Genomic DNA, 11,474 nt, shown 5'->3' with positions numbered 1-11,474 from the left:
GTGCATCGCCATGCAGCCCTCGTGATCAATGCACACATAAGCCATTCAACTTAGCTTTATTGTACGTGCTAATTATTAAATCCTGCCTGCTGCTAGTCCCCGCAGTGCTTGCCACGTGCTGTGGCTGTTGTGTAACGTCTTACACTCACCTGATACTTTAGCAAGTTCACCTGCTGTACAGGCAGATGTGTGTGTGTGTTTGTATATATATATATATATATATTATACAGCTGGCTCGATCATATATCTGCAGCAATATGATTTGTGTGTGCACGTACGTCACACAATTTTACTGTTGTGTTCCCCAGCTTTCTAGAGCTTCAAATCTGGAGTGGATACTCTGGCCATACATCGACCTTTGTTATATACACCAAATAATAGACTAATTAAACTTGATCCTTCATCAATCTTCATATACACCGTCGACACTAAAGTTTATAAGGTGCATGAGCAAATGGATATATAGGCTGAATTAATTCTCTGGGCACCATCAAATAATGATCAGGCAGTAATAATTATAGCTGTAGAATGATCCGTGAAACTGTTTAACTAGGCCATCCACAAGCTGAATTCATATATGCGTGGAAATCGTCTATATATGGCTATATATAGAAGTGTTTATATAAAGCCATATATAAGTATATAAGGCCATATATGGCTTTATAAAGCCTGATATACATTCTATTCATATATGGGGACATCAGGATGAGTATATCTGGCCATATATGGTGAGCATTCATATATGGCTTGATATGCCCAATTCCTGATGTGGCCGTATATATGGCAATTTTTATATATGTCCATATATAGGATTTTTGTAAGGGTATGTTCGTCAAAAGTGCCTTTCCTTCTCATCCTTGGTATGTTAGCTTTAAGGGGGTCAGTAGAGACGTCATCTCCTGGTGGTGGTGCGTGTCCTTGTTGGCAATTGCCGTCGGAAAAGAAAAAAAAAATTAGAAAGCAAACAAGTGTAGTCCTCACTTCACTTCAAGTTGGCTGGTAGCAATTCACAATGTTCTCAGAGGGTAGAGAAAAAAAGGGAAGCAAAAAAAGAAAACACGCAAAGTAGGAGCAGTGTGCTGCTGCTACAGACAGAAAAAAGCAAAGAGCATGAAAGTTCGAAGCCAGCAGACGGTCCCCGCGTTTGGCCATCACAAAGGGTTGCCGACGATAAAGGCCTATGCTGTTCTCGAACATGTATGAATGGGACTCATAAGAAAGCAATTACAAAAAAGCGCGAGAGAGAAGCAGGCGGCTACCTTTAAATGCTAAGATGTCAAAGGTAAGCGACACCAGATGTGTTCGGAAGAGAATGTGTTGAATTGGGAAAGTCATTGGTTAAAATATGCTTTCACTATCCCCGTAGGTGGCCCGCTCAACAGAATTGCCTCAAGAATTTGGCGGCATGCTGGCAGAGAAATAGGGAAATTCAGAATGCAAAGGAATTGAGCATCAACGAAATACAGAAAGAAAGGAAAAAAAGAAAAAAAAGGCGGGTTGGAGGTAGGTGACACGCTAGCGTTAACAGACGAGGAAAGGAAAAAAGGGACGCAGAGAAATTTGTGGCTTGGCAGTGACTTAATGGGGCACGGTAGGAGTGTTTTTTGAAGCGACAAAAGAGGAAAGATAGTTGTCGTCGAAAGGTTCTGGAAAATAAAAACTTCGTAGTTGTGTGTATATAGACACATGTATATCTATATTTATAATTCAAAAAATTTTGAGAGAACATCAAAAGTACAACTTGTAGTCTAGGAGCGATTCCATGTAATACCGGTTATGTCTATTTGATGGTTGAACCTTTCTCGTTTCTAAATGCTGTCGTAATTATGCTATGGCTTTCAGCGATTCCGAATTGCGACGTGCTACATTGATTCGTGATCAGTGTAGGTGCTTAGATTTGTGTATCAAATATCATTCCATGTATTTCCTCTCTCATGGTGAGCAGAAATTTGTAGAACATAAAGCTTTGCTTGGTTGAAATTGTGGCCCTGTTGGTTGAAGTGACTGGCTACTGCTTTTGGTAAATTGTGTTTTGTGTCTGCACAGTGGCCGTTCAGTCTTACGTGAATTGGCTGCAGTTTTGCCTATATATTGTCTGCAGGTGGCACACTTAAGACAGTATATTAGGTTGTTCGAAGTGCAGATGAAGATCAATGGGACCTTGTGAATGTAGTCAGATTCTGTGCTTTTTAATTTGTTAGCCAGCTATATATTTTTACAGGTGGAGCATCTGGGCCGGCCACAGGGACCAAACGTTTTAGTGTTTGCTTTAAGTTTTGCGGGACTTTGCAATGCGTGGCACGTGGCATTTGCAACGCTAACTTAAAGACATGATTGTTCACGCAAACTTAGACTAGGACGTCTGATGCCTGTGGGCGGCCCAGGTGCTCACCCTGCAAATATATACAGCCGGCTACCAATATAAAAAGCACAGCATCTGACTACATTTACAAGGTCACATAGAGCTTCACCTGCACTTTTAAACAACCTAATATACTTTTCTGAGTGTGCCAGCTGTAAAAAACAATATATAGGCGAAACTGGGCCGCCAATTCACGTAAGACTGAACGGCCACCGTGCAGACACAAAGCACAATTTACCGAAAGCAGTAGCCGGTCACTTCCACCAACAGGACCACAATTTCGAAAAAGCAAAGCTTTACGTTCTACAAAATAATTTCCGGTCACCACGAGAGAAGAAATACATGAAATCATACTTTATACACAAATTTATGTCCCTACACCCATCAGGAATCAATGTTGCATGTGGTAATTTGGAATCGCTGAAAGCCATTGCATAATTGCGGCCGTATTTAGGGACTAGAAACGTTCAACCTTCAAATAGACATAACTGGTATTACATGGAATCACTCCTAACCTACATATTGTAATAATATTATTCACTCTAAATTTTTAAAATTTTAATTATAGATATACATGTTTCTATATACACACAACTACAAAGTTTTTATTTTCCAGAACCTTTCAACCACAACTTTCTTTCCTCTTTTGTCGCTTCAAGAAACACTCCTACCGTGCACAATTAAGTCATTGCCAAGCCACAAATTTCTCTGCGTCTCTTTTTTCCTTTCCTCGTCTGTTAACGTTAGCGTGTCACCTACCACCAATTCGCCTTTTTTTCATTTTTTTTCTTTTCTTTTGTGTTTCTCTCGTCGTTGCTTATTCGCTTTGCATTCCGAAGTTGCGTATTTCTCTGCCAACATGCCGCCAAATTCTTGAGGCAATTCCGTTGAGCGGGACACTTACGAGGATAGTGAAAGCATATTTTAACCAACGACCTTCCCCAATAAACACGTGGTCTTCCGAACACATCTGGTGTCGCTTACCTTTGACATCTTGGCATTTAAAAGTAGCCGCCTTCTTCTCTCTTGCGCCTTTTTGTAACCTCTTTCTTATGAGTCCCATTCATAGATGTTCGAGAACAGCATAGGCCGTTATCGCTGGCAACCCTTTGTGATGGCCAAACGCAGGGACCGTCTGTTGGCTTCGAACTTTCAAGCTCTTTGCTTTTTTCGTGTCTGTAGCGGCCACCCATTGGCAGCACACCGCTCCTACTTTGGGTGTTTCCTTTTTTTCCTTTTTTTTCTCCACCCTCTGAGAACATTCTGAATCACTACCACCCAACTTGAAATGAAGCAAGGACTGCACTCCTCTGCTTTATAGTTTTTTTTCAGGCTACGATTGCCAACAGGGACACATGCCACCACCAGGACATGACGTCCTTACTAACCCCCTTGAAACTAACATGCCAAGGATGAGAAGGCTTGGAACCTTTGACGAAGATAGGTTCTCCTATCGAAACTTTGGTCAGCCTATCTGAGGCATTTCTACCTGTCGGCTCTCATTTTGATTTTGTTGTGAAGAGTGTGTTTTTGAGAAATGGATGCTGATGCTGTCTCTATTACCTAGAAAGATGCTGAAAAATAAAACTTGAAATTTTAATATGTGGCGAAGCTTCATGGGGTGAGGGCTGATCTCTTAATCATCTTTCTTCAGCCGCTGACCTTACGTGTTTTAATATTGGCGGTAAAATGCTCTAACTGTAGTATGCATGAAATATCATAATAAATGTGTTTGCTTTCAGTTGAGAGAAAACCTGTGTTGTGGTACATGTACTTTACATTTATCTTACGCCAATATGTGTCTACTTTTAGGGAGTGGGAAAAGATATTTATCAATAAGTGGAAACGATGTCTACCAAAGCAGCTCTGTTATTTTTGTATAATCAGAAAGTTTGAAATGAACTACATGAGGCTGAACTCGCATGGTTTCGCGATACCAAGTGAAACTGCAAATTAAGTTGCTGAAATATGTATATGTCTACATCCTGCATGAGACGTGTGCACTGTTACGGGTAATAATGTTTTCAATATAATGTGTTTCTGTGTCTACACAAACGTATGCATACCAAGCACTCTTGCTGTATCAACTCACTGAGCCACCAATTGATATACCCGAGATGCTTATGCTATTTAACACTAAATATTTGTATTGAATTGTATAACCATAACAGGCAGTCTAAATTTCTATATTCGGCTTTACAAAGAAGGCTTTGAGGAATATCATTGCATTTCAGTAAGCTTGCTTATACACACACACACACACATATATATATATATATATATATGTATATATATATATATAAATATATATATATAAATATATATATATATATTTATATATATTGAGATCAAACAGACAATATTGCCAAGGAAAGTATAGGGGAAGTTATTAGACCGAATTGTAATGTAAATGTGAAAAAAAAAATGTGGGTGAAAAGATAACTTGCCATGGAGAGGAACCCAACCTGCCACCTTCGAATAATGCCTTACTCGAAGGTCGCACACCCTTTCAACACCCTCTTAGAAGGGTGTTGAATTATAAGAACACCCTAACATTTTGCTGAACACCCTTCGTGTAGGGTGTTCAGCTAACACCCTTTCGGTAGGGTGTATCTGAAAACACCCATGGGGTGTTCCTCTGGCGACAAGCCAGTTTTGCACCCTTAAGGGTGTAAAAAATTTACTGTGTACGCACAGACGTTTTAGAAGACTGGCGCAGTTCCATTGAATTATTAAGGGCACTTTTGAAGGACGGAATAGACCACATGGGCGAGACATTGCCGTTCTTTTACTGTGTGTGTGTGGAAGCAGAGCAAAGTAGCACTGACTCTAGAGCCAGAAGTGCTTCCAACATGTCCTTAGTTGAACTCGCAGGCATCTTCGCGACGCGTGAACGTAGTGCGGTGAATAGAGCGCGAATAACGTGCTTGAGGTTTTCGTGCTGTTTGCTTCCAGGGTGGTACTTGAGGTAGGCTCAGCGCATAGGCATCGGTGCGCTTGGCGGACTCTTTCGTGACACATTTCTCACCAGCGTTGAGCACTTGCGTTGACTCAGTACCAGCTCCTGTCGGATTTAGGCGCGGAAAATTTCCTGCGTACTCATTGTCCAAACCACCATGTTGTGGCGCGCCGGACGTTTTCTTTGTGAGCGATGGTTCGTTCACAGTCTTCGGGCCGAGAACAAACGTCTTATTTCTTTGCTGCGCAGCTGTTCGGGCTGGACATCAGCCGTAGCTGGCTGGGTGGTCGCCGCCACAGTTGGTACACACAAGTTTTTCTTTACTTGTACACGTCTTAAAGTTATGAGGCCCCTAACAGCGCTTACACCTCTGTTCTCCACGACAGTGCTTAGCAACATAATCAAAATTCTGGCATTTAAAACAGCGTGGCGGCGTCTCCACGTAGTCTACAAGCTCGTGTCTGGTGAATCCAAGGTTGATCTTCTCTATGCGTAATAAATTGGGAGCGAATGTGAGAACCACAAAGTCAGTGCGCCTTGATTCCCACTCAGAGAATGACGTTTCGACCCGCCGTATGATTCTTCTTGCATAGTATACTCCCTGAGGTCCCAGGTAGGTTAATAGCTCTTCGTCCGAGTACCATCTTGGGACTCCTTTTATAATGCATGTATTTTTCATGTAGCTGCGAGGTACACGGGCAGATATGGCAAGGCCGCAGATATATAGTGTTGGTCTCTAGAAGCACATTAGCTTGGTGAATTGTCTCTGTATCCAAGAGCAGGGCTCCTTGTGCTGTAAAATGGCTCTTAACTGGGGTTCCACCGAGACTCGTTTCAATTTCAGAATATAGTTCAATAGGGTTCACTTGCCTCAAGTTAGCTCCTTCGGATGATGGAGCAATTAACACAGGAATGCCCACCGTCCTGTCTTTGCGATGTTGCACAATATGGAAACCACCCTCGTCCATGTCTAGATCTGTGAGGTTCACCATGTTGCGGTCCCCGATGACAGTTGATTCGTCCTCCGATTAAGCGCTGTGCGGTCGATTGAAGTCAGGTATGCTTGCGCAAACCAGCTGGTGCTTCTGACCTGGTATCACACCTTGGGAGGTCATGGCGGCGCTCTCACTGATGCTTGTTTCAGTTCTTCTAGCACATTTCGACGCGGCGGGCTCTGCAGCACTCATTGGTCGCCGATCCGGCAGGTACCTTTTTGAGTCGTCCGACGTCTTGAGCAGTGCTGAGCCGTAATATAAACGAAAATAACGATAAATGCAGACAGATCTAGTTAAACAAGCAGCAACAGCTTCGTCGTCTTCGTTCTCCCTTCATGACAAGCAACAACGTCGTGGTTGAACACATAACAACAATGCAAAACTTCGTTTACCATTGAGTCGCTGAAACGCTGCATTCACACAATATTTATTACGCCTCATGTTTGGGACGATACCAAACGCACTTTACGATCTGTTTAAACTGTAAAGCGGCAACTACATCGAAATGATCTTGGTCAACGAAGGATACGACGACGATACAAAGCACTCTCGGCAAGTGTACGAACTGATCTTGATGCAGTGCTTATACAGCAGGGCAAGGCCAATTGTGTCTGTAGATTGTGCTGCACAAGCGTACAAGCAAAGCAGTTAAACTTGTGCCAACAGAGCGGGACAAACTGACTTTCGAAGATGAGCATGATGAATGCGCACACGCTAGCGTGGCTAGCAGACGATGGCGATGGCTCCACTCATTCTCGGGGCGAATAGCTTTTTAATAGTTTTGCTGTTGTTTCATTTTTAGGGGCGAAGCTCCTTATAACAAAACCCGTTGATCCCTCGTAGCCATTGTAGTGTGTAACAAGTATAACATTTTGACCTCCAAGGCGGTGACAGTGACATATTTCTTCTGTGCGTTGTTGAACAATAAAAAATAGTGCTCAATGTACTTGCCAATGGCTGCTAATGGAGAATGAGAGACAGGAGCATTCGGCTTTTAGTTAACGCACACGCTGAAATCCCCATTAGTAGCCGTCGGCATGTACATTAAGCACTATCTGACAAGACAGGGTTGCTATGTTATACTTGCTGGGTGTAACCTCCTTAGTTTTAGAAAGGTTTAGCGAGCGTTGAGCCGCAGTGCCATGAATACAATGAACTAGCATATACCATGAATGAACTCGAGGTGGTTAACAGTGGGAAGTAGACACAAAGCGCAAGACGGAATAAAGTAAAAGCCGAATTCTCCTGTCTCTCATTTCCCATTAGCAGCCATTGGCATGTACATTGAGCACTATCTGACAGGATAAGTTTGCTACGTTATACTCACTGGGCGTGACCTCCTTGGTTTTAGAAAGGTTTATCGAGCGTTAGGCCGCAGTGCCATGAATACAGTGAACTAGTATATACCATGAACTCGAGGTGGTTAAAGGTGGGAAGTAGACCCGAAGCGCAAGCCTTAAGAAAGTGTGCGTGTGCCACTTCTCATTTAGTCCTTGGAATGTCCGCTGGATAGCGGTGCTTCTATATGGAGAAAATATGATGACAAGATGCGAGATGGTGGTACTTGGAGTGTTGAATAGATGGACGAACGGACACACAGACAGATGCATGGATGGACGCATGAACGGACGCAGGGACGGATGCAGGGACGAACGCAGGGACGGACGCACGAACAGACGCACGCAAAGACAGGCGGTTGGACGCATGGACGAACGGAAGCAAGAACGAATGGACGGACGATTGCTTTGCCCCACTCTCCATCACTCACTCCGTGGATATGCTGCCAATACTTTTATAGGCTATGCGTGACCTCACCTTCGTAAGAAAACGTGAACTTCAGTTGTTTCGGAGGCTAGTTCATAGGATCTGCCGTAGCTGTCCCAGCTGCTTTTGGCTGGGCTGTTTTGCATAAGCGAGGCTTTCTCATTGCGTTTTTATGATTTAATTTGTCATTTTATCACTGTGTTTCTCATTGTGTTTCTCTTATGGCTCGTTGGTGAAGGAAATTTTCCTTACACTTTTTTTAAACAAGATGTAAGCTTTGATTCCAAAGCAAGAGTGCAGATAAACCAGAGTGAAGAATGCAAACTAAACAGAGTGCAAACTGCAGCACACTCTAAACATTTCCATGATTGCAATAAATAACGTATGTCGTTAAAAGTTACGCCTCGTCGTTCCTCAAAGCAAACAACTTCCTGAAAGAATATGCCATAATAAATTAGTCATTCGCCAAACCGTTGTATTTTTTTGTTCGATATTGTTTTGGTGCTCCAGCCTTTGAATCAATATTTCTCCTCCAGTGATACGGCAATAATCGTTCAAATTATTTATTCCCTTCACTCCGAGGATTTATTGGCAAGCCGGACGCACATTGTTTGACAGCTAAATCTTTTACGCGAGCTAATAGGGTGGGTTCCAAAGCTAAAATTGATGAGATAAACCCTTTAACATACCCGGTAGCGCGTTTTACAAATTGCAGTTGCTTAACCGAAACAGGCAAATAGTGATGATAGGGGTATTATGACAGCGGCTCATTAGTTCCGATCTTATAGTTTCGGATAAGTTATCCTGCTTTTGCAAAGTCTTGTCGAAACGCTAGTCACAGCGCCACAAGTTGCATAGCTTGAGACGCTGATAAAATGCCAGGTTAATAGGCACTCCAAAAACACTATTGAGTAAAGCTAAGTGAGTGAATAGATATTGTGGTGAACCAACCTTCATATACTTCAACACACGAGATGTGAGCCGTGCAGAATACTGCACTGAAGTTTGTGTCTCATCTCTTAAAATGCTACATATATTTGTTGAAGTAGAGTTCGCTACAGAGTACACTCTGTAATAACGCTGTATATATTTCGTATTTTGTCAATAGGAATTTTCGTATTTTGTCAAGTTTTTCTGCCCAATTCACCAGAAATGATAACTTTGATGCATCTCTTCATTTCAGTGATAAAGATAATCCAGCGTGTCATTAGTTTTGACATGAAAGTGAATTGTGTTCACGAGAATAATATTACCCAGTACCATCCATACTTACAAGATTTCAATAGCAGAAACTGGAGTAATGTCTGCTGTAATAATTGTTTTATATTCCCAATATCATGGAGTATTATTGGTTTTGATATAAATACTTATAGTATAGGTCTATGTGCTACCATGAAAGTTCCATGTCGCACCTAAATATACACCATAAAATTTTTTCTCCACCCCTCCCCATTGCCATTTTCACTTGTATGTAAGAAGGGTTAAGGCACCTATGTTGCATACGCTAAACCCACGTGATGAAAGCATTTTGAACGTCGTTTTCTCCAACTATTGGTGATATCAGCTGCCTGCCTTCGTTTTATTATATCAGCAATCCGTAAGCACAGAACACGCAGCAACAAAACTTATACATAAGGAGCAGCTACAAAGGCATAGGAACTTATACTAAGTGAAGAATGAGGCCGCCCATTGAATTACAAAGCTGCTTCACATAAATTGCTGATAGTAAAAATTGCCACGAGGAATATTTGAGAAAACAACTTCCTAAAGGCATTATAAATTTCATTGGCTGTCTGTAAAAGTCTTTCATGGTGCAAACAGATGGCGCAAAGCAGTGGATGCTTTCACTTGAAATGTTGAAATTTTGGAGGATATGACCCAATACGTACTGATCTAATTGCAATGACCTACATATATACAAACATACATACATTTAGCATGCAGATAATATAGAAAAAGGCCAGGCTTGCTCGGAAGTCGCAGCGCAGTCACATCGAAAACATGTAGAATGGCTTCTCAGGGCCTTCTCTAAACACTCTTTGGAAGCACACTTCCTGGATACCCGCTACGCCTTAAATATTCAGAATGTCTACATGTTAGGCTGGCATTCACTATGCTATCATTCGCCTTTTTTCGGAGAAGCGCGGTATTCGCTTAACACTTGTTGCATTCAGGGGCTGACTGCGATGAAGAATTACGCATGATTTGAGTATGTGTCACAGCAATAGGTGATGAAGAAGAAGCTTTTGTAATGTGTTTGAGCGTTGGACGACCCAGTCGTTACGCAATTAGCATTGTGTGACACCTGGTTGTTACTTTGGTGTTCTAAAACGCTTTGCTATTCATAATGCCGCGATTTCATTCACGACACCAAGCCTGCTTGAGGCAAGTTAGTGAACGAGTCCCAAGAAGCGGCATAGCTGAGCAGTGAAATACTGGGCTGGCACGCCGTGGGCTTGGGTTCAAATCTCACAAATACAGCACATGTCCTAGGTGTAATTGAGTATATTTCTCTTATTTCGTGCGACAGTGGTTACGGACACCGGCGGCAGCGGCGCTGCGCTTGACCCATGTGGTGGTCTCATAACAGGTTTTTTCGTAAAACTTGTACCTTTTAAACTTTGGCACTATCTTTATTACCCTTTTATCTATATATAGACCAAGATAGTTTTCTGCTATATTAAATATTTTCATTTAAGGTGCGTAAGTAGTGAGAATCAGCCTCCTTTTGAAGAAGTCGTATTTTAAAGCAGGATCTAATTGGTCTCGCTTCAAGGCGTTAAATGACCCGCAGATTAGGGGCGAATTATGAAAACACGGATGGAAGGAACGTCACCCACGTACAATTAATCTACTATGATCCTTTGCGAGGTTAAAGTGCGTACGCTTATTGTGTCACCCAGAAATGTTATGGTTAAGCAGAAAAGAATTGTAACCATTAGAAAAGGCTGTTTTTCCCTACAATGACAATCAGCTGCCTCGTTAGTACCAGGATACGTAGAAAAACTGCCAGCACATCTCGTGTTTTAGAGAACAGATGAAACACTTGAAGACTATGCACTCATCAGTTTCATTCACCGTCTTTTTTAGATTATATACGTATAGAATATTCCACGCGCAACGACTATAACATAACATCCTTCGCTTACCTAACTGTGGGATCATGATATGTAACGTTATTTTATTGCGTTAGCTCTTACACTCCTGGTGAATTTTAACCTAATAACATTAGAGCGCTCGTTTTGCTGAAACATTGATGTCGGTGTAGGTGTTAGCGTCGTTAGTTTCTAGCACAAAATCATCATATTTTCCATGAGAGAGAAATATACACATAAAAATAAAAGAACAAACAAAAGTATGCTGCTCGAGTAAGAGTCGAACTCAGGCTAGAGTG

This window comes from Rhipicephalus microplus, chromosome 1 (assembly GCF_043290135.1).
Source record: "Rhipicephalus microplus isolate Deutch F79 chromosome 1, USDA_Rmic, whole genome shotgun sequence".
Classification (NCBI taxonomy): Eukaryota; Metazoa; Arthropoda; class Arachnida; order Ixodida; family Ixodidae; genus Rhipicephalus; species Rhipicephalus microplus.
This window is presented reverse-complemented; position numbering follows the sequence as displayed.